The following is a 24,994-nucleotide window of genomic DNA, read 5'->3' on the forward strand; positions in this document are numbered from 1 at the left end:
TAATCGAGTGGGTCTTTTGGGCTTCTAAGGGCATTTATGTACTTGTTTGGGTTAGGGCTTTTCTATATAGTGTCCTTATCTGGTTGAGAGATGTAAGTGAGATCTGAGGATTTGTAACTTGCTTCAGAGAAATAGTGGAAACCAGTTCTGTTGTTGGCCGTAGATGTAGCCTACCTTCTTGGGGGTGAAACCACATAAAATCCCTGTGTTGTGTGTTTGTTCTTCTCTTCTTTTTCGTTTTCAAGAGAGTCCTTGAGTACATAGAGTGTTATCACATGTGATACAAGGAGTCCTGGATTATTATCACATGTGATAGTCCTGAATCAAATAGGTTGTTATCACATGTGATATAAAGATTATCGCTGACTATCATGTAGGAGGTGATCACCATCCAATCTTATCTCTATCGATAAATTTTCACTTTGAGTTGCACTTAGAGTAGAAATAAGTAGGTGAGTGACTGTAAAAGATCGGGTTAGTTGACTTTGTAGGAGAATGGCTAGATGTGGATAAGCACGGTTGATAGGTATTGCTAGGGCCACGACCATTACCGCGACCACACGGAAGGAGTGGGCAACCATGACCACTGTGTTGAGTCACATTAGTGGAAGCATGTGTAGAGGGATCTATCATAGCACGACGTGATGAAGCAAATGCTTATGACTTACAAGTAGACCATGAAGTTCGGTGAAGGATATCGGATCGGAACGAGCCATCATAGTAGGAACCGGTGATTGATATTCATCACGTAGGGCGCGAAAGATGTGAATATTAAGATCTTGAGTGGGCAAGGGCTTGCCGGCAGCAACTAGTTCATCTGATAGAGACTTTGCACATTGGAGAAATTGGACAATGCTTTCATCATGTTTGTGTATGACGTTTTGCGAGTGCAACATTGAGAGATAAAATTCAGGTAGTAAAAGCCAAGCTGTAGGCAGCATGACAAAGCGCCCCATAACTCCTTGTTGGTGTTGTGACCAACTAAGGGTGGCCGTTAGGCTGCCCGTCCGACCCTTTCAACACCTTGTCAACCCATTTACACGTTACGGTCTTTAGATCTTTAGGACAGAGAAGGAGTTCCCACATCTCATTCTTGTTCAAGGCACTCCTTGCGCTTTTTCTCTAAGCTTATGTCAGGGGGCGCTCAAGAAGACTAGGTTAGGTACACAGCTTTTTCTCTTTTCCTGAACCCCTGACTGCTGCCCTGATCTTAGCAAATCCGAGAGCGCCCTTAGGTGAACTCTGCTCCTCTCACGAGAAGAGAGCTAAGGCTGAGGTACTCTTCAAGGGATATAGTATCCTCAGAAAGAGATACGATCAAGAGACTCTTCACAAAGGCATCATGTTCATACCAGGTGGCGCCAAGAGTTGGATCTTAAGGGCGCGGCTTGTGACCAAGTACATAATCATAGAGTCGTTGCCCAATGAGATAGGGCTCAATTTGAGTGTGCCAATAAACATAATTCTTAGATGATAATTTGAGGTGCAAAAAATGAGAGGCACCTGAGAGAGTGACGGGAGGAGCAAGAATGGCAGAAGCCGTGGGCATGGAGGAAGGAGGATCGGCCATGGACAGACGAGAGAGAGAGAGAGAGAGAGAGAGAGAGAGAGAGAGGAGAAAATAAAAATAAAAAAAATATTTTAGATGTGCTCATTGGAGCGTGTAGCTCTTTATACCATATTGAATGAATAACTTCTCTTATTCAATGGTAATCCGATTACATCAAGTATATATTGATAGGGTAGAGTTTTACAAGTAGAAGAGTCCTTGAGTACATAGAGTGTTATCACATGTGATATCAAGAGTCCTAAGTCAAATAGGTTGTTATCACATGTGATATGAAGATTATCGACAACTATCTTGTAGAAGGTCATCATCATCCCATCTTATCGTTGTCGATAGAGTTCCACTTTGAGTAGGAATGAATTAGGTGAGTGAATGTAGGAGATCGGCTAGATGTGGATAAGCACGGTTGATAAGAAGGTAGTTGAGCTGTTCCCACTGATGGCAATGGCGTAGATGGGTTAGTTCTCATTTTCTTTTGTTTCTCTGTATTCGTCTTGGTATGCCTAGACGTTAAATACTTGTTTTATCTTTTTCTTCTTAATATATCTTTGCTGACATTTAACAAAAAATACCTCAGCGTGCATGTGTACAATTCCGAACACAATTGTAACCACTAACTTTCTGCTAGTTGAGGGAAGGCCATTCATATTTGTGGAGAAAATAGTTTACAAAGAATTTTAAATACTACAGCTCCCTTGGCTCCGTTTGGTTGCAAGGGGAATTAGAGGAAAGAAAGTGAACATTTTTAAACCTAAAAATAGAACTTTGGTAATCATTATCCAAAATGATTGTATAAATTACTTAAAGGGAAAAAGAATGCAGCTCGGTTGTGTGGCCCCTGCGCTAGACACAGGAGCGCCCTAAATTACCACCCGCCCCCTATGAAACCAAAAATCCTATCTATGTTGATGCTCCTGTGTGGAGTCTCATTGGTCCCCACGCAGGTGCAAGAGTCATGCGACCTTATAATGATCCCTTGCCGATTACTTAAATATCGATCTTATCATATTTCATAACGGTATTTTTTTAATGAAATTTTTATTTTAATTTTCAAATTCAAGGAATTCAAGGGATTGCGATTCAAAGTAAAGTGAGTTTTTATAACTAAATATGGAATGATTTGAAGTTAGTAATATATTCATGTGGGGTTTTTTTTTTGCTAAAGATCAGCAATGTGTATTAAATATAGAAGAAAAACTTACAAGGATTGACTGAAAACTTCAAAAAAGATAATCCAGAGAACTAACGTGAACCCTTCGCCCTAGTCCTTAGGTAACTGTTAGAGCCAGGCGATCAAATCAGTTACAAATTAGGTGAATCTATAGAAAGGCCGTTCAAGCGCTTCCCAATAGACAATCTGCCAGATAAATTAGGGTGGAGCAGGCCAACAAGAGGTGTTTTTCCTTTTCGCCGCGTAGGTGGCAAGAGCATCCGCAGCCGAATTTGCTTCTCTATAGCAATGGGTCATACGCCACTGGATGGAGCCAAGAAAGTTCGAGGCTTTCCACCACTTATACATTAGGTTCCAAGGAATCTTATTAGAGAGAATTGAAGAGACAACTGCTTCCGAGTCACACTCAATCCAAAGATTTCTTGCGCCCATTTCTCTAGCGGGGTCTACTCCTGTAAAGAAAGCCCCCAGTTCAGCCATGTAATTCGATCCCACACCCTGGTGCTCAGAGAAGCATCTTAACACAGCTCCCAAGTAATCATGAAGTACCCCTCCTCCTCCTATCGATCTAGGATTACCCAAGGAAGAGCCATCAATGTTCAATTTCCACCACCCAAGTGGTGGTTGCCTCCATCACACTTCTACCATCCTTCTAACAGGTGGCCTTGAAATTGTCACCTTCAGCATACGTGCCAAGGTAAGATCATTCACTATTTGCACCTACACCCCTTTCACCCTTATGCAGTCCCCAACTTCCCCATAGCATAGCTTTGCCACTTCAGTAGGAGTTCTTCTCAAGTTGTCATGGCATCGTCTATTGCGCTCCCACCAAATATTTTTGCAACAGATAATTAGTATAGCATCCCATGCCTTAGGTAGGGGAACAGTCTTGGCCTTTCTGCGCCACCATGAAAATAATAATTCAATGGTTGGGAAACCACTCCAGCTCTAATTGAAGACATATAGCACCGCCATCCAGATTTGACGTGAGAAGGCATAGTCAAGAAATAGATGCTTGATCGTTTCGCAGTCCATGTAGCATAGATCGCACCTTGAAGCTAGAGGAACTGCTTTGTGACATACCATGTGGTCGGTGGGAAGTACTCCATGCGCAGGCCTCCATCCGAATACAGCAGCACGTGGATGAAGGTCACGGTTCCAAATAGTCGATACCCACTCAGGTATGGGCGCCTTTATGCGTAGGGTCTCCCAAGCAGTCTTGACCGTGAAGCGGCCAGTGGTTGCAAGCTCCCAAAATCTCATATCCAGTCTATTGTGACAAGTAATTCCACTACCTTGAATCACCGTGAAGGCCCTTTGGAGTTCAGGTTCTTGGACTGCCGGCATATCCCAGCTACCTTCTTTCCAAAAGTCCGTCACCATTGCCGATAAATTGCGTGGAATGTGTAGGGGATAGACGAGATCCTCAATGCTTTGGTTGTGAACCCACTTGTCATACCAAAAACTTACTGAATTTCCATTTCCAATCACCCATCTCTCTGCAAATCGAATAAAATCCCAAACTCTTCTTAGCCTAGGTAGAAGCGTGGAGGTATCAGCAGTCTTCTTGAGTGACCCATCTGCCTTCACTAGTCGACCTCTCAAAAAAGCTGCCAGGGTAGACTGATCTGTGTATATAGTCTAGGAGAGTTTAGCAATCAGGGCCAAATTTAAATCTCATAATCGAAGAATTCCGAGTCCACCTTCCTTCTTGGGCTTACACAGCCTATCCCATCAAATAGTGATGGCCCTAGAGCTGTCAGCCTCCCTTGACCAAATAAAGTTACGTATCCATCTCTCCATAACCTCTATAGTGCCCAATGGCCAGAGATATACAGAGAAGTTGTCGACTGGGATACTACCCATGATAGTACAAACTAGCTCAATCCTTTCGGCCATGGCAGAAGGCATCCCTTCCAAGACGCAAGTCTTAGCTTGAACTGATCTACTAGAGGCTTAATCATGTCGTGTTTCACCCTGCCCTTCATCAATATAACTCCTAGGTACCTTGTTAGGAAGGTACACACTGGGATTTGGAGCACTGATAAAATTCTCCATCTTCTAGCAGCTGAGACACGACCAAAATAGACCTTGCTTTTAGCGAGGTTGATCACATGTCCTGAATAATCTCCATAGGCCTCCAGAAAGTGCTTGACACTCCTAACATTAGCCAGCTCTGCCTTCATAAAGATAAACAGGTCATCAGCATAAAAAAGGTGGGAGGGGGTTATCACCTGGCGTGGTCCTGCAAGAGCATTATGCCATCCTCTATGTCGCATGTCCTTCAACCCTCTGCATAGTACCTCTTCAGAGAGAATAAAGAGGAGAGGGGATAGTGGGTCACCTTGTCTCAATCCTCATTCCATCCCAAAAAAGCCGACCAGTCCACCATTAATCAAAATTGAGATCCGAGTTGATTGGAGTATTTGGTGCACCCAATGAATCCACAATTGTGAGAAACCAAAGGCACTGAGCACATCGAACAGAAAACTCCACTCAAGCGTGTCAAAAGCCTTTTGTATGTCCAGCTTCATACCCATTCCACCTCCCCTACATTTAACTTCCATTAGGTTTGTAAGCTCTGAAGCCACCCCAATATTTTCATAAATAACTCCGCCTTTCTGGAAAGCCCCTTGCTCTGGAGATATCAGCTTGTGCAATATGGAGGGTAATCTAGTTGACATAATTTTAGGGATAATTTTAAAAAAGAAATTCCCCATGCAGAGAGGGCGGAACTGCCCACCCTTTTGGCATTCTCAACCTTAGGGATCAAGCAGAGAAAGTTACAGTTCACCCCTTTAGTCACAATGCCTTCGCTAAAGAAACTCTGAATGCCTCAACACACGTCCCTACAAATGATGTCCCGACACACCCTAAAGAACGTACTAGGTTAACCATCCGGTCCAGGGGCATTAGCTGGGTCCAAGTCAAAAATAGTAGTTCGATTTCGTCTTGCGAAGGGATCTAGACAGCATGACATTATCTTGATCTTACCGGGTAGGGATCGCGGAAGAGCTGCATCTCTAATCCTCCCCCACTCTTGAAGAAGCTCTCATAGTGAGCTACTAAATGATCACCAATCTCCTTAGGATCAATCAAGGCCGAGCCATCATCCCTTAATATTTCTCGAATGGTGTTCTTGGTGCGCCTCATTCTAGTTGAGAGATGGAAATATTTAGAGTAGCGATCACCAAATTTCAACCATTTTTCTCTTGATTTTTCACCCCAAAGCCTCTCCTGTAGCTCAAGAGCTTGGTTATAATCAGGACGAGCCTGCACCTTTCTCTCAAATAATGCTTCAGAGAACCCTTCCGCATCTAATAGACCTTGTACCTGGTCAAGTTCAGCCTTAGAGCGGCTGATTTCATGATCAACGTGGGGGAAAGTCTCCCTAGCCCACTCCCTCAACGGTCCTTTAAGTCTTTTTAGTTTGGTATGAACCACAAAAATTAGAGAGCCCAATACCAGTTCCACCTGAGCTCTGCACCACTCTACAAAAATCCCCATGATCTACCCAAAACCTTTGCATGCGGAAAGGGATATTATTAGGCCGCGACACCGCTTCACTACACACCACCAGAGGTGCATGATCAGAGGATCCACGAACTAAAACTCACTGAACCTACCTTGCATAGTGCAGATCACAGAAACTTTGGTCAAGCACTACTTGCACATTCCCCACCCTCCTATTATTTATCCATGTGTACTTGTTGCCTATTGAGTGAATCAGAATCAGAGCTGCCGCCTCTAACATGGCTGCGAACTCCTCTACAGAGCCTATGTTGAAAATACCCGGGCCTCTTTTATCTCCTGCATAAAGGTAAGCATTGAAATCACCAATAACTAGCCAAGGGCAAGCCATACCTGCAATCGATGCCAGGTCAACCCATAGCTGGCTTCTAGCTGCCCTAAAACAGCTCGCATGAACCACTAAGATAATATTACTCAACCCATTTAATTCTACTCTCATGGAGATATGTTGCTCAGATTTCTTGATCACCACTGGCCGATGCAGTCCCATCTTCCATAGGCACCAAATATTGCCAGGGTCCTCTTCACGTTCATTTGAAATAAGGTCCGAGTACATCCCCAACGAAGTGATAAAACGACGAGCACCAATCTTAGGCTCAGCCAAGCATAAAAAATCCGGATTATGTTCCTTCACTAAAGCTCGCAGATGTGCTCTAGCTTTACTCTTACCCGCCCCCCTGATGTTCCAAAAGAGGCAACGCATGTTCAGAACTCTTTAGAATTTTCCTGGTGCTGAGATACAACACCACGTTGTTGAGCGAGGCTTCTAGCAACAGAGTTGGCTTCAAGTGCACCTTTCCCTCTACGTCGTGCGCCTGTGATGATATTGCCTTGTTCAATATGCCTTTCCCTTACTTGGCGCCTGTGTGGGGCCTCCAAGAAAAGTTCTGTTCCTTCGCTTTTATCCTCTTGTGAATGATCTACATGAACTACCACAGCTGTCCTACCATTGTCGCGACATTCAATTTGAATAGGAGTGGGCCGGTTCACATCATGTGAAGCCTCAGCCTGGTCCAAAGAACTAGATCGGGGAGTAGAATCTACTCTCAAACTAATCCCATCTGAACCACCATGCACATGTGATAATGGTGTCTCAACTACCACCGTGTTTGAACGTGATGCCGAAGAAGTAGGCATGCTAGGTTGAACTCCCTGTAAATTCTCCTTCCCAGCTGCCAAAACCACAACAGTTTGCACCAAATCCGTAGCCTGCATCATTGTTTCCTTATTAGAGTCCAAAACCAACTTTGCTTCCCCCACCGCCCTGACCCCTGCCGGCGAGCTCCCTGAAACACCCTCGACTGCAGCCGATGATTCTCTAGGACGCCACTCCTGTCGGTGTGAAATGCACTGGCCTTGCCTCTCGTCATTAATGGCATCAGGCATGCCATCATCATGCTCCATCTCGCGGCTTCTGCAATGTTCCTCTCGATCCCCATACCGATGACATCGAGTTGGCGGATCCTCAAACACAACTTTCTGCTTGAAGACATACATCTCCATGGACCCCTCCTGTTCCTGTTCAACATAAACTTCCTCGACCTGAGGCACAGAGTCATCTACATCCACACACACTCTCGCATAATGCCCAAAGTGCAAATTCTTAGTTCTTCTGTCAATGGCGATCGGCCTCCCCACCACCTTTGCGATCAATAGAATAATATCCTCATGCCAGTATTCTTGCGGCAAGCCTGGAAAACGAATCCAGGTTAATCTGTTTGTGATAGCCTGATCATCAACCATGAAGTCTTTTCTCCACTGCTGGAACCTCAGGGTTTGTCCATCCACGCGAATAGGACTTCTTCTCCAGATGCATGTCATGTCCTCTGCATTGTGAAATCTGAAGATAATGAATCCCTTGCTTAACGACTTCATTGAAACTCCTTCTTTCAAACCCCAGTTCCTCACTACATCTTGAACCTTGTCCATCGTGGTAAACCTAAAGTTCAGCCTTCCCAGGAGCGTGAACTTAAGCATGTTCAACTGTTCCACGTACGCAGCTTGGGGAATCTTGATCCTCGTGAGTAACCCATCTAGAACTGGGGCCGGCAGACTCTCAATCTCAGGTAGCAAAGGTCGTGTCACATTCGCATAAGACCTTGCAATCACCTCTGCAACCTTAGGCTGATGCAGCAAAGTAGGAAAACCTAGGAAGCCCCCAATGTCAAACACAGCTGGTCCTGGGCATCCCCCAATCTCTCTCTGCCTGTCATGCAAAATGCTCCACCAATTGCAGCCATCCAAAAATTCTCCCCTTCAATCACGTCAATCATGTGGGGTAATGATTACAAAAATTACTTTTTAAGCTTAAAATTTCTCTTCCATTCCTATCTTGGCTAGGAGGGGTTTGAAATAGTAATATGATACCTGGAGAACTATGAGTTTTTGCAAGAATGAAATGTATAAACAAGTTTCGAGGAAACTGAATTAGCAACCAGATCGTCCTCAGCCAATTCCAGCCAAAATCAATCAATTTTTTGAATCGGGAAGTGAATCCAGCCGATTCCAATCCAATTCGACCGAAATCGGAGATAATCCAATTCCTCAAACAATGTGTGTACACGTTGCACCAAATCAAAACTTCATCCTAAGGGTGTCAATTCAGTACCGAAACCATTTACGAAACCAGTACCGTACCATATTACCCTACCATACGATATAGAATACAATTTGGTATGGTTTTGGTATGAGAAAATGGTATCGTACTCAGCACAAGATTGGCATGGAGGTTGATACCGGCGGTACATACCGATATCGTACCGAATTATGTAATACCGGTACCGTACCATATTATCGGCATATATTCTTATATATATACTAATTTATGTATAATAAATAATATATATAAGTATATAAGTATTAAATATATAAAATAGTTGCCAACCCAGAAGTCATATATCTATTAAAATAAATATAAGATAAAATCAAAAGTAAAAAACGTAAGAAAATCAAAGACTAAGAATAGTAGAAGAAAGGATTGTTGTTGAACTCTCAAGTCTCAACCCTAACCCTCATCAACAAAATGGTAAAAAAGTCAACTGATAGTCAAAAATTCGTATTCGATCCGCGTTTATATCCATTTAAGAGAACCCATATTTAAAAAGTCACTATCCGAAAAATATCTGAATCCGACCGAAAACTAATAGGATATCATCCGAATATGTCCAAATATAATCAGATACGAATGTGATAATGTCACTATCCAACCGAATTCGATCTGTTTACATCCTTAACAACAAATACTATTCCTCTTATTTTTCATAACACCACATCATATAAAAGGAAATTAATTTGAGCTTGGCTTTCGGATTTCAAGTCGACAATGGAGATCAAACTGGAGAAATAACATTGCACCCAGAAATCTAGATCTCATAAGATATTTGAATCTAAATTTTCCTAATTAGTGGCTAAAGCTTCAGAGATGGAAATAAGAGGATATAGAGGCAAGAATTTTAAATATTTGGACAGATTAAATGAAATTGGAGGAAAGAAAGGCCTATAAATCCACCTTCTTTAACCTCAATTCTGTGTCAATTGAGTCCAAAGAAGAACAGTTTCTCAATTTCTCTTATTTTTTCAGTGAGATGGCAGGGAAACGAAGCTTGGGTCGTCAGAAGATTGAGATCAAGAGGATCAATTGTGAGGCTTCTCGACAGGTTACCTTCTCCAAACGCCGGGCAGGCCTTTTCAAAAAAGCGAGTGAGCTCTGTACTCTGTGTGCTGCCGAGATAGCCATAATTGTCTTTTCTCTTGCAGGGAAGGTGTATTCCTTTGGCCACCCAAATGTGGGGTCCATCATTGAAAGGTTCCTCACTGTAAACAATCCGCCACAGGAAGCCGTTGTGTTGCCTCTTGTGGTTGCTCACCGTGCAGCCAGTGTTCGAGAGCTCAACCGAAAGTATACAGAGGTGCTCAACCGAAAGGAAACAGAGACGAAGCGAGCCGAGGCATTCAACCGATCGACCGCAGAAGCGAAGCAGAGCGAACCATGGTGGGAAGCACCCATTGAAAATATGAGATTGCTTGAGCTGCATCAGTTGCAAATTTGTATTGAGGAAATTAACCAGACTATGACGAAACGGGTTGAAGAGCTTTTGGCCAAAGCTGCTGTTACCTCCCCTTTCTTATCTATCAATCCAATGGGAATGGTGGATCATTTTGCAGCAACAAGAGCTACCCCAAATCCAAATAATGCTTCTTTAATCATCCCTCATGGACATGGTTATCGTCTTAGTCTTGGACGTGGTCTTTTCTGAACTACTCTTCTTCTTCTTCTTCTTATTCTTCTCTCTCTTTCTGTCTATCTGTATAGTTCCCTTATAGGTCATCTATGTAAACAAAGGATCGACTTATGAATAATATTGCATGGATTTTTAATCTCGAATCCTGATATATATGGACTCTTATCTCCAATGGCATGAGGACATGCATAACAAGGTTGGACCAGAGAGTGGTCTAAGAAGTAAGAACCCTCAATCCGGTCGGACCCTCGACTGTAGCCTCATGCTAGAATCATGCCTAAGGAACTTTGTGTTGGCTTTATGTGTCCATCAAACCCGGTTTGGTATGGTTCAATCTGGTTTATTTTGTATTGAACTTTTATACATTTTGGTTTAATATCATCACATGCGATATAAACTTTTTTGAGTGTTATGTGTCCTTAAGTTTTACTTAAAATGGTAGTCACGACTAGGGTTTGGGCTGGGCACCCTTATCATATGATGGTCACATTGGGTATGCCTAAACTTGTTGATGTCAGGGTACGAATGTGAGTGCACATAATGTTGTGCATTGGAGAAGAATCTACTTTGCAAATTACCTCATGTATTACTGCAAGATGTAGGATGGGATAGACATGTGATAGACATGTGTCACCGAGGCCCTGTACCTGAGAGGACCTTGTCACTGCAAAAAGTGACTGCATTCTTTGGATCATCAATGACTAAGATGCAACAGAGTCAAAGCCGATGTTCTGGGAATGCATGAGCATTTCGTGAGTGAGAGTGTTACTCAACATGGTCACCACTGCCCAATTGGGGAACAATATCAAAATAGAGATTGTCTGTGGATGGTCGGATCAGAATCTGGATCCAATGCCGTTTTAGAAATGGTTCTTGTAAAACCTATTTTAGGCTAAAAGGTCGCCAGTACGTACACAAAAATAATTTGACAGTTCGTTCTTCCATTGATAACCATTGATTTAACTTATCCAATCACAGGCGTTGAACTATTTACCTGAGACCGGCTACAACCTGATCTCTCCCTCCTTCCCCAAAGACGACAGCCCAATTCCTACAGTCCCCTTCCCCACCTCCCTCTTCATCTCTCTCTCTCTCTCGTTTCTTACAGTGAACAACAAAGAAGCATTATGACTCTTCAGTGACATGAAAAGGAAGCAGATATCTTCTTCTATCTATACCTATAGATCGTTGATTTGTAATTTAAGAGAGTTGGGAAGTTGGGGTTGGCACAGATTTCTCTGTCTTTGCCAAGTTGCATAGCTTGCGGGAACCGAGAACAAATTGATTTCATGAGAAATGGTGCGAAAAGGAGACGATTTCTCATGAAATCAATCTATTGTGGTGACCTTCGGGCTACTACTCCTCCAAAAAAGTGATGTGATATTTTGAGCTTGTGCTCCGAAGCAGAGGTAGGTGGATGAAATGCAACTGAGTTCAGAGGCTACTGGCTCCTATCCTCTCCAATCCTACTATCAATCCATTAGTTATCTTTGGTTCAATTGAGAGTACAAGGACATCTTCTTCTTCACCCTTTATTGAGCAGCCCCAAGGCATACATCTACGAATCACAAACATTAATTTTAGAAAATTCAATCGAATGATAAATTGTTTTATTTGAAGGCTCTCTCAAAGTTCATCTGCCTCTTATTTGGCCAACCTCCCTTGTTAATGAGAAGGGGCAAATCAATCACTAGCTGTTGCTTTGTTGTCTGGTAGATAGCAATTAACATCTTCCCCTGTTTTCTCCTTTTCATCTATAAAACATCTTTACCCTAGTTAGATCATTATTGTGAAATGTAATGTGTTTCTCTGTTCAGTTTGGTTGTTCGATTTGATTTTAGGAACTCCGAATCGACAACGCTACCATCTATTGCAAGCAAGAATAGAATGCCATCTTTCCATCTTACTAAAATGGAAAAGAATCAACCAGCCACTTGAATTTGCCTGGGAGAGATGCAAATAAGTGGGATGGGAGGGGATGCAAAAGCATAAGGTGGGAGGGAATGCTGAGGCACAGAGCGGGCAGAGAGGTGTTTCTGGCTTTCTGCAAGGTTCATGGCTAAGGTAAGGAGGGAGATGTAGAGAGCTAGGGTTGGGAAGGGGGAGAGACAAAGAGAGAAGGCTGGGAGAGAGATGCAAATAGGTCGATGGGAAGAGAAGGGTTGCACACACACAGAGAGAGAGAGAGAGAGAGAGAGAGAGAGAGAGAGAGAGAGATAGCACGAGGCTCTCACTATAAGAGCCAAGAACCTGTCACTAAGTGAAACTTCATGAACGGCTAAGATCAACTTTATACCTAATCTATGATTACAGTATAAGAACGCAAGAATTAGTTGGCAGAATGTACGTACTGCCACCGGTCACCCTAAATTATATGTAGTTTTATTTGAAAATATTTTATCATGTTTTGCGAGATCTGATCATGTACACAAATGCTCCCATATGGACATGTTCTATGGAATTGGGTTTGGCAGGACATGTGTACATGCCGTAGATTCCATAATGATGATGTTGATTAGTGGTGGGTTGGTACATAATAATTTATTATTATGTGAGGGTATAATTGGAATTTGCTAATTAATTAATTAATTATTTAATTTAGTTGATGTGGTGCTAATTATTATTTATCTATTAAATATAAAATAAATAATTAATTAAATATTTCCTATTAGATTTTGCTTCTTCACCAATTAGAAGCCCATCAGGTTTAAACAGGTTCAAGTCAATGTGGAGAGAGAGTGTCACTCTCACTGGGATTTCAAAGATAGGGTTTTGGAAACCCATATTATAAAAACACACCAAAAGGAGGGGGGGAGGGGGCGAAAAAGGCTTGTACGTTTCTGGCTCCCTTCCCCCTTGGATGGTTTTGGCTCCCTTTCTCTCTCTCCTTCTTCTTGCTCTCTAGCTTTTGAGAGTTAGGGTTTTGGAAACCCATATCGATGCTTGAAGATTTGAAGAAGAAGATTTTGGATTGACTTGGAGAACCTTGGCAGCACCATTGGAGGTTCAAGTTTGTTTACCTAGTGTGCTCATTAGAGGAATAACCACTATCTATTGGAGGAGCAACACTTGAGGCTCAACAGGTTAGTAAGTTCTTGTTAATTTCTCTTGTTTTTAATTATATGATAATCATAGGATGCGAAAGAAACCCGAATCAATCTCTTTACGTTGCGCATTCGGGTATGGGATGGATCCCTCTTTTCATGGGATGGAAAAGAGATGAGTTTTCTGTCTCTTATGGATCCCATAATTTTATGGGATAAGAAAGAGAAGGATTGGGTATTGGTTTTTCCTACCAAACCCTAAATGGGTTACACCAGGGTTCCCATGGGCAACTGTGGGCAACCCTAAAATTTAATAGGGCACCTACGACCATGGGTTAACCCAGGAGGTATAAAACCCTAATTGTTTTATAATTGGTTTCCCAGGGAAATTAGGAGATGATCCCATGGACTGCTATTTGACTAACACTTTGCATGTGGTATGCCAAGAGCACAATCACTGACATTACTGACAAATGTCCCCCAACCACAGTGATAGTCGCCGTGAACATCCAAGAGAGGCACTTCCTCGTAATGAGGGAGTAGATCCCAATGCTCCGATCACCCAAAGTCAATTTGCTGCCATGGGAGAGAGACTGGAACTATTAATGAGGATAATGCTATAGAATGGTGAACAATAGAGACACAAGACTCACGATCCTCAACACCATCGCGACCAACTTCAAGTGGAGGGAAACAACAACTCAAATTCCAGCAGATATGGTGGAAACCAGTAAACCACCACCCCTCCCGCATGAGCAACCACATCTAGGAAATCAATCGGATCGAGCCAAGCATCTTCAACAGCATCCTCATCCACAAGTACTACCTAGGAACAATCAACAACCGGGCAACCAAAAAGAGATCCTCCAACGTAGAATTCCAGTGATAGGAAATCAACACAACTTCGCTGAAAAAATAGAAGAACTACAAAAACAAATGAAAAGATCCAAAGGGACCAAGATCCCCAACCGAAGGGAGCTACTAATCTAAATTTCTCCAATGAGACAACACTCTCCGACAAAATAATGAGGGCTCCCCTTCCTCGAGGGTTCAAGATGGGCTCGATCGGAAGTTACGACAGAACCTTAGATCTAATGGAACACCTCAAAAATTTCAAGACCATGATGCTGCTCCATGGCACTCGAGATCCAATTATGTGAAGAGCCTTCCCTGTCACACTCACCTTTAGAGCCAGAGCCTGGTTCGACCGTCTAAAACCAAGGTCAGTGAATAACTTTACTGAGTTGGGAAATATTTTCATTGGCAATTATACGAAAAATATTGCAAGCTTATCAACAATTCAGCAACGGAAAGGAGAATCCCTTCGCTCTTACTTGATGTGCTTCAACAAAGAAGACATGGAAGTGGAGAACCTTCCCTATAACAAAGCTAAATGCTCTAAAGGAAAGTGTCAGGAATACTCTACTACTATATCCATTGTAAAGAAAAGTCCAAAAACTATGGATGACTTCATGGTGTGCTGTGATAAATACATCAGGTGGAAGAAGCTCTAGCTACTACCAATGAACAGGAAGCTGGCCAGGACTCCAAAAGGAGAGATCCTGATGATAGGGAAACAAGGTCTGACTACAGGAAGAAGTACCAACCTAATCCAAGTTTGAGCCAGTATGGGAATTCCCCTCGAGTAGAGAGATTCATCACACTCAATCGTAGGAGATCAAAGATTTTAATGCAGATAGAAGGAACCAACCTCCTTTGACAACCCGAGAGGATACAAATGGATCCAGCCAAAAGGGATGGATCGATGTCTCTACCACGACCGTGACACAGATGACTACTATCACTTAAGGGCCGAGATAGAAAGATTGATCCAAAGATGCTATCGAAGGGATTTCATCGCCAATCCCAACCTCCAACAAGATAGGCTGATCAATAGAATACCCGAAAGACTCAATCAACGGGGTCAACTGGGTTGAAGAGATAATCCACGATCCAACAGGGAATATAACCAAAGGAGAGACATGCAAAGGGAACATTGAAAAGGAGGTCATGAACAAGAGAGGCATAGGGACAATAGAGAGAGAGAGAGAGAGAGAGAGAGAGAGAGAGAGACAAGGTAATAGAAAGGGTCCAAGAAGCCCCCAGCAAGGGTGATAACCACAATAAATGGAGGTCCAATAGCAAGTAGGAGACCCAACAATTATAAGAAGGCATATGCGAGGAGAAATAGGAGGGAGGCTCAAATATCAAAGTAAGACATGAGAAATAGGAGGGAGGATCAAATATCAAAGTAGGACATTGGAAATAGGAGGGAGAGTCAGTATAGAGCACAAACACACACACACACACAAATGGTCATATTGGGGTTGTTTTTTGTTTTTTTTTTTTTTTTTTTTTTGTAAATCCAACTACAGGTGAGGCCTTGAGTATTCGTATGTGTCTAGTTATCATCATCGCCATGGGTGGGTGGGTTGGTGGCAATTTTTAGCATCTATACTAATATATCCAAGGATGCTTAAAGAGGTCCCAATATTTGGAAGATAACTTTTTTTTTTTTTCTCCCTCTTAATTAGAATGGAAATTAAACTGTCTTATGTGATACCATATATATCTGTTACCATACACAGTCCGGTGATGGATCGCCTAGGTAGTTACTATGTTTCTGATCAAATCATACCTAAAAGAAAGTAAAAACAATATCATTGCATATATCCTATTACATTCCTAAAGAGCACCATAGTTATTCCCAAACAAGGTTCATGCATTGTTGACAAATCCAAAACTAGAAGAGTAATAAGTTCGTGATCTAGTGAACCTTGCGCGAAAAAATTGGACGACCCGAATTTTATCCGAATAAATTCGTCACGAAAGAAAAAAAAAAACCATTTATGGATAATGCCCTGCTGCAAGTACGTGCAAATGAACGTACATTTGAGATGTGACAACCTGTCCTATTTGTTTTCATAAATACCCCCTCCTCCACTTGTAAATGGCAAAAATCGGACAGGTGATTTACCTCTCACATATATGTGCACCTAGGGCTGCAACAGGTCGGGTTGGGCCAGGTTTTACAAAACCCTAGCCCAATCCTGAGTCACCATAGCTGGGCCCAAACCCAGCCCGACCCTTACTCAGGGCCTAAAAAATCCAACCCTGACCCACCCTCAGGGTCGGGCCGGGCTGAACCTGATTGGCCCTGATCACGGGGAGGGCGACGGAAATGCATGGGCTGGAATGGACCGGGGAGAAAATTATCAATTTCACGTAAAATAAAACTATAATAAAATGTATTATATCACTTATTTTCTTCATATATAATATATTATATAACAAAAAGTATGTGGGTGACGTTCAAAGTTTATAATATATATATTATATCAATATATATTTTATAGTATAACTTAAAACAAGGTTGGACCAAGCCGAGCCAGGCTTAGCCCAAGCCCTCAGCCCTAACCCAACCCAACCCTAACTCTGGGCTAGAAATTTTCAGCCCTGACCCACCCTTAGGGCCAAATATCTCAGCCCAGACCTTGTTCGGGCTCAGGTGGGCTAGGGCGGGTTCGTGCCGATAGGGCCATACTTGCACCCGTATGTACACCTGCATGTACATGCAAAGGAACCGAACTCACTGCTGCCTCATCGAGCATGGGTTTTCACAGTTTAACAGTTAACCATTGAAGGTTTAGGCGAGTAATCTCAGATTTTACCTTAACAGATATTCCCCTTCCTTTTCCATAACACCACATCATATAGAAGGAAATAAATATAATTTATTTTTTGGTAAAAAGGGAAATAAATATGAGCTTGGTTTTCGGATTTCAAGTCGAGAATGGCAACAAACTGGAGAAATAAGATTGCCAACCAAGAAAACAAGATCTCATAAAAATTTTGAATCTAAATTTTGCTAATTAGTGGCTAAATCTCTTATGTTTGTTACCAAAACTAAAAATTATAAAAAAAAGTAAAGTTTCAAAGAAGGAAATAAGATGAAATATATTCGGACAGCTTCGAGAGATTAAATTTATATTGAAGGAAACACTGAACCTCTGGATATCTCTTCTTGATGGGAGGAGGTGCAGTTTCATGGAAAAGTGTCAAGCAGACCATTATTGCTTCATCCACCATGCAGGTAGAGTTTGTGGCATTGTTTGAGGCGACTAAGCAGGCGGTATGGCTGAGAAATTTCATTACAGAACTGAGGGTTGTTGACTCCATCTCCAAACGTTTGTAGCTCTAGTGTGACAACAACTTTACAGTCATTTTCTCAAAGAACAACAAGAAGTCCAACAGCTCATTGCACATTGAAATAAAGTATCTTCTGGTCAGGGAGAAAGTGACTGAGGGAGGAGTTGATGTTGTACACATTCCTACTGAGAAGATGGTGGTTGATCTTCTCACCAAGGCTCTTTCAGTGGGAGTTTTCAGGGGTCATATTACTTGTATAGGATTAGCAGAGTCCTTTGATATGCTTGTTTAGTGGGAGTCTGTTTTCTCTTATGCTTGTTCAGTGGGAGTCTGTTTGCCCTTGGCTATTATTTAAGCTCTTTTATTTAACCAGTGGTTTTGTATTCTTTTGCCGTCTTAATACATTTACTAGTTATGGTTCATTACTTATTCTTATATGACATGTCTTACAAAATGGCGGTTAGCCATAGGCGGTATTTAGCCAAGGATTTCAAAAATGACAATTAGGCGGTATTTAGCCGAAGTTTTAAAATTGGCGGTTAAGCCATAGGCGGTAAGCCAAAGTATGGTGTTGACTCGAAGTTCATGGCGGTTTAGACCAAGTATGAGTCAATATCAAAGTGTACTACCTGTGAGGATGTTCAAGGTAGAGGACCTACGAGAAAATGAGCATTTACTTGCTGATCATTTGTTATGCTCTTGATTTCCTTGTTGTTACATATACCCAAAGAGGTTCGAGTTAATAGATCATTTGTGGCTGTGATGACAGAAAGTTGTATGCCGTATGTCGAGGCATATCTTCTGCTGTCGTTCGACACAAGTGAGTATTAATAGAACCAAAGTAATTTTGAGTGAAATTGGGACTCTGGCCAATTCCAATACAGATACGTGTATTAATTTTGCCCAAGTGGGAGATTATTGGGTTATTGGGCTTTATTAATATATATTATCTTCATTGGGCCCATATGGTATTATTTCACTCCAGGATAAGTCAGGGGTATAACTGACCTTACACATTGTGGGAGTGTGATTAGGGTCAGGGAGAATATTATATATTCAACCCTAAAGTCCCCATAGCCGTCACTTGCTAATTTTGAATTCCAACTCACAGGAGAGCAAAAGTGAAAGGTTGGGGAAGGCTAAGGGGAAGGAAAAGCTTGGGGATCGACTTCAGTTATCAACCAAAAAGGTATGTCTTGTTCTCCCTTAATTATTGATGCTCTCCAAATCTATATGGACATTTGATTGAATGATTGGGGATGTCAAATCTCTACATCTCTTCCATGAGTTGTCTTTCCCAAATGTTACTTGTCAAGCAAAGAAAAAACTGAATACAAAAAATGCTCTGAATAGGTCATTGCTAAATGACTTAAATTGTAGCAATAATAAAAACTATTGCTATGCATACCTTTTCGGTGGGTTTTTTATTACCATTGATATATTCTATTTTTTATTGAGAAAAAATTGTTTCAAACATTACTGCTATTACTTCTAATATTTTGATACTATTTATAGCCTTTATAATTATATCATAATTTTGGTTGTATTTTTTGCAATATTTGCCATAAATAATTATCTTTAACTCAATTTGTACTATTTACTGGATTTTTTATGTTTTAATTTTATTTTTTCCGATTGATTCACGATCGATATTTGAGTTGATACCAAAAATATTTTTTTTCAATTTTATTATTTAAGGAATATTTTCTTTTCTTTTTTTATTTTGATTGTTAATTCTGAACATATGGATGGGTACGTATACAAATATTTATATATTTAATAATTAAATAGACATGGTCTATATTACAACAGTTATAGAAAACTGTTGCTTTATATGTTTTATTTTTTATTATTTTATAATCATCACTTCACCATTATTACTGGTATAATAATTACTAATAATAAATTTTATTTCTTGGATTTCTATAGTATAGGCTGATTCTTCCCAAATCTATCTGATTCCTACTAAATTGAGAAGTGTTTACCAAATTCATATATTACCGTGTTTGAAAGCTTTTGCCAAAAAAAAATATTTATTTTAACTAAAAGTAATTGGTTGATATACACATTTAGTTTCGATTACTATTACAAGTTTAGGGTTTAGGGTTTAGAGTACTAGTTAATAAGGTTATAGGCAGGCAATAATTTTTTTTTCTCTTTAAACTGCTTATAAGTTTCTTGCTCCTCTTACTCCTCCAACAGTTCACTCCACCTCCTCACGGCTCTTGTTTTACAAAAGCACACTAACCTTTATTGGCTCCTTTTGTGCAATATTCACCAATCAATGGTGAATTATTTAGTTCTAGCTAACTAATTTATTACTTTTTTTTTTATAAATTTGTTTACATTTTGAGGATTTTTTTTGGACATTTACTGTTTTTAACATATATTATGTAAGAAATATATCATTTTATGCAATAGTTTAAAAAAATTTACATTTTTATTTCCAATGTATATTTTTGTATTGGTTTGGATTTTATTATATTTTTAATATTTTGTATTTTTATAAATTTATTATAATTTTGATTGCAATTTTTCAGGCAAAAACGTTTAATTATAGTACCTACCGCCACTAATTGTAGTACGTTTGGAATTTTTTATTGATAACAAAGGTTGTTCAATAGATGTAATTATTGTTGCTAATAGTTTGTAAATAGAAGTGATTAACTTTACCATTGCTAAATACAACTATGACGGTCAGATTAAACAATTATCAGGGTTAAACAATCGCAAAATATTTTGTGGTAGATTTCCAAAATATTTTTCTTAGGGAGAATTACGTCCCCCTCCCCAGTACGTTGCCCTAATTACACGTTCCTCCCCTTGGTTTTTCCACCTTACATTTTGAACCTTTATGGCTGACGGTGTTAGGGTGCTGTTAGTTAATGGTTTGAAAAGACAATATTACCCTTTACTAACAAATTAAAACTGCATTTCCAATTCTACCCTTTCATCATCTCTAAAATCGATTAGGGATTCCAAGCTTCTCCAACGACAGCCACCTCCAAGCTTCTTCGGCGACAACAACCTTCAAGCATCTTCGACGACAGTCACCTCCATTGCCTGAGTTTTGGGAGGGGCAAGGGTCATATTGCTTTCCTGTACAGGAAATAAAATCGCAGACTTTGCCTCCATCAACCATGGAGGATACACATCAAACCAAATTAAAACAGACCTTATGAATTATGAAATTCCAATGGAGCTGGTTTGGGCAATATTCTATGCACACACACAGAGGGTCCAATACTCCATATTCTTGTTTCCTTAATTGGCTCAATCTTTGCAAAAAGTATATTTCCCTTGAATAAATTTCTCTACAATTCCTGACTTCCTATACACCAATGAACAACTGAACCTATCGACCTAAAAACTGATTCATTTAAAAGGAACCCAAAAGAACGAGACAGAAAAGCCCAAAAGAGGAAGAAGAAGAGGAGGAATTAAGAACTGTAGAAGAAGAAGAAGATGCATCATGCCAGAACTCAGGAGGTTATGAGCGTGAGGTATCCTTTGATTTTCTGTACTATAATTTTGGCATCTGCGTATCCATCGCCGTTCACCAGTGCAGTGATAGTTGGCGTCAACATCTGGTCCTTAACAACTGACACTAGCAGCCAACACCTCTACATTTTGCTCTTTAAACACTCTGAAGATTTGAATTGGAACTGAGTTTAAACCCTAGAATTTGACAAATTTTCGAGATTTGGTTGAATATTATTGATCTTGAAGTAAATTGGATTTTCTGAAAGTGAAAAGGGTTTGCTCATTTTTTGCAAGTCTTGCAAGGTTTGATTTGAATCTTAATTGGAACTGAGTTTAAACCCAAAAAAGAATTTGACATTGTGTCTTTATTTTTTAGAGTTTCGATTTACTACGATTTACGACTGATTACGATGATTCAGAGCCGATTTAGAAATACTGGTGAGTTTTCATACCACAGTAGCTGGTGAATTTTCCATCAATGTAGCGATTTTCAGCCATCAGTTTACTATGGTCCGTGATCCTCAATAGCGATTCCAATTCCTCTGCTACTTCCCTGTTGCATCGCCTCTCTCTTTCTCTCTCTCTCTAAAGTTCCTAGTTTTTAGTTTTTTCTATAATCTACTAATCTTCTCTATATTCGCTTCTCAAAAAAGCGGAGTTATGATATGTAGGGCCTCCAGGGTTTCTAAGATATCAATCATTTCATGGAAGTTGCAAAAAGGTGTTGCAGGAGGAGAAGAAGAAGAAGAAAAAAAAAAGATGGGAAGGGTAAAAGGGTCAATTTACATGGACCAAACTCAGGCAATGGTAGGGGTATCGTCGCCGGGGATTTCACGGCTCAAAGGTTGAAGATGAAGTTTGGAAATGGTAGATAGGGCAAGTCATTCTCCCTTGTTATTTTGGCTTTTTATCAAAAGGGTAAATGGGTCATCTCACAATCCAAGGGTTAATTTGGGTATTATAAAAAATCTAACTACGCCACGTCAGCACATAACAAACAGATGCTAATGGCAAAGGGGGAATTAGTAATTTTTCGAAAACTATAGGGGAATCGAATGTAAGGTGGGAAAAACAAGGGGAGGAACGTGTAATTAGGGCAAAGTACAGCGGAGGGGGACATAATTTTTCCTTTTTCTTATATCTAAGGTTGCTATTTGGTTTTGCAATATAGAGAGAATGACCAACTAACCATAGATACGTATCTAACGCTTCTTTTCAATTCTTATAAACTTGATTGATTGATTAAAAAAAAATTCATTGTAATAATGGATCGAAGAAAGATTTGCCCAACAGCAGGTGCAATAGCTACATTGTGGATGGGAAGGCAAAAGTGACATAGTGATTTTGACTATCTCTTTGTGTGTTCTTGTTTTTTTTTTTCCGTTAACTTTTCAAGTTGAACATGCAGTGCACATGGTAGTGTTTATGTGTTGGTTGTCATTGTTGTCAACACAATGCATGTGTGTTGTTTTTGTGAACACAGTGCATCTTGTTTCAGTACAGTGATAGTGGCAGTCCATGGTAGTTACAAAGGACAGTCAAGTTCAAGCAACACTCTAGATGAGTTGTCAGACATCTAGCAGTGCAGGCAGTGACTAGAAAGTCTTCCTAGCATTCCTAGCAGTTCTGATTGTATTTACACTGGCAGTGACACAGGAAACTGTAAAGTTTGGGCCGATTCTAAAGTCATTTAGCTAGTGAAACCCAACCAAGGGAAATTTTGTCATTTTAGGGTAGTTTTTCCGAATCTCTCCGGGTAGAGGTTCCACTTTGTTAGGTTCAAGGTTAGGAGAGGCTCTCCAATCAAAATCAGGCCTCACACACCACCACACACCATTTCTTTTTTTTTGCTAAAGGATAATTGTATTAAGAGAACCAACAGAAATACAAAAGGAACTAAATCCAGGCACTAGCACCGAATCTCAAACAACCACTAAGGAAGGTGGCAGAAAACAAGGATGTACCCCCACATTACTGAAATCTAAATCTCGGCAAACCCATGGCATCATGAGCCAGCTGATCTTCAATGTATCTTGGGAGGGCACTGTTGGAAACCGATTCCCCAGTCTTTTAAGCTGCCCGACCACACACCATTTCAAAATAAAGTATCATCGTCGTAGACTAAGCTAGCTCAAGTATCTCTATTCACAAATTCCTTTAAATTTCCTTAACTTATATCTCACTAGGTACACTTATTGTTATCATTATATAATCATAGACTCATAGGTATACTGCCACTATCTCAGCAGAAACAGTGGTTTATGCTTCTCTCCTAAGCATGGATGCAGTTAATTCTTCCATGTTTAGTGAGTAAATTAGGCATATAATGTTCTTTATTAATTAGTTTATGTTACAGTGTTACCTATAATCAAAATTCTAGGGATGTCGATGCAAGAATGTTAATCATCACTCAAATCTGGGGCCCAACCCATGCATACACCTTTGGGATTGTTGGGCGAATATGACAATAATTGGGAACTTTTTACAACAACCAGTCCTTTTTTAAGCTCTGGATACTTATTCTTTCTCACACTAAATATGATTTGTCTTTAAGCAACACTCCAATGAATGTTTATCTAGGCAAATATTCCAACAATTCAATAATATGGGAACTTTTATCCTAGACCAGTCCTTTTTAAGCTCTAGAATCTGATTCTTTCTTTTGTACTTACCGTGAAGTCTCTATATAAGTCTCTTTGCATGTTCTTCCATTTCCATCACAGCAAAGAGCAAGAGGCAACAAGAAGCAACAAAGACTACTCTCGACGTTCGATCCTAGCTACTCTAATGGCAACTGCTGTTGTTTCCAAGGCCACATTATCCAAATGCTTCTCCAACAAGAGCTTCGTGCTAAGTGTCCATCGCCTTCAGAATTCCAAAAAACAATCAAGAAATGATGAACTCCAACAAATATTTCGTTACTTGGATACTAATGGTAATGGGAAAATTGAAGGATCTGAACTCAGATCCTACCTTGCCTCCAAAAAGGAGTTCATGTCACCTGAGGAGGCTCAAGCTGTGACCAATGAACTCGTTGCAGCAGGCGGCGACAGTTTGACACTCAGCTTTGATGATTTTGCAATGTTGATGGAGCGTCAAGGTGGGGATGATGATCTGAAAAGAGGCTTTCAGATGTTCGCTGGGAAGAGGTCTGGGTCCATTACATCAGAGGATTTGCAGAGGATATTCAAAATGTCAAATGAAGAGTGCAAGAGCATCATAAAGGCATTCGACCTCAACGGCGATGGTGTGATTGATTTCCCTGAGTTCCAGCAGATGATGGCTTAATCCGGTATCAGTGTTTGGACCTGTTCTATGTGCGTGTGTGTGTGGCAAATAAGCAGTTTACTAAAATAAAAATAATGGCCTTTCCCCTGTTTAGTTGTTTTGAAAGATGCAATGCAAGTGGGGGTTAGGCACTAGGACTGTAAGACCGGTGTGTACCACATAATTAATAATTATGAACAGGTTTGCTATGTACTGAGTATGAAGTTCAAGCTTGGTTATGTTCTTTTTTCTTTTTTTTTTGTTTTAATTTATCGATATATCAAATTTACTGAGAAAGAAAAAGAATAATTACAACCAAAGGACAGCAGCCCTAGAGCATCTCAAGGGTATTCCTGAGACAAGAAGGGCACCCCTATTTGATGGGGATTCTATTGGGTGCATTGCCAAGCTGGCTTTTTGTTCAACTATTACTCATATTTGGAAAGAGAGGAACTTCCATATATTCCGGAATAGGACAAGGCCGATGGCCTCCCTCATATCTGATATCCATGCAGATGTTGAAGATCGGTGTAAAACTGTC

General features: G+C 40.5%; 1 long non-coding RNA gene across 1 annotated transcript; it reads left to right on the forward strand.

The window, feature by feature from the left end:
• The first annotated feature begins 3,345 nt into the window (after window positions 1-3,345).
• LOC122641831 lies at window positions 3,346-24,227 on the forward strand. Its single transcript, XR_006329969.1, has 3 exons — window positions 3,346-3,355; window positions 17,041-17,050; window positions 23,966-24,227. It is a non-coding gene; the product is annotated as an uncharacterized LOC122641831 (long non-coding RNA).
• The last annotated feature ends 767 nt before the right edge of the window (window positions 24,228-24,994 follow it).

The sequence above is a fragment of the Telopea speciosissima genome, chromosome 10 (assembly GCF_018873765.1).
Source record: "Telopea speciosissima isolate NSW1024214 ecotype Mountain lineage chromosome 10, Tspe_v1, whole genome shotgun sequence".
In the NCBI taxonomy this organism is placed as follows: Eukaryota; Viridiplantae; Streptophyta; class Magnoliopsida; order Proteales; family Proteaceae; genus Telopea; species Telopea speciosissima.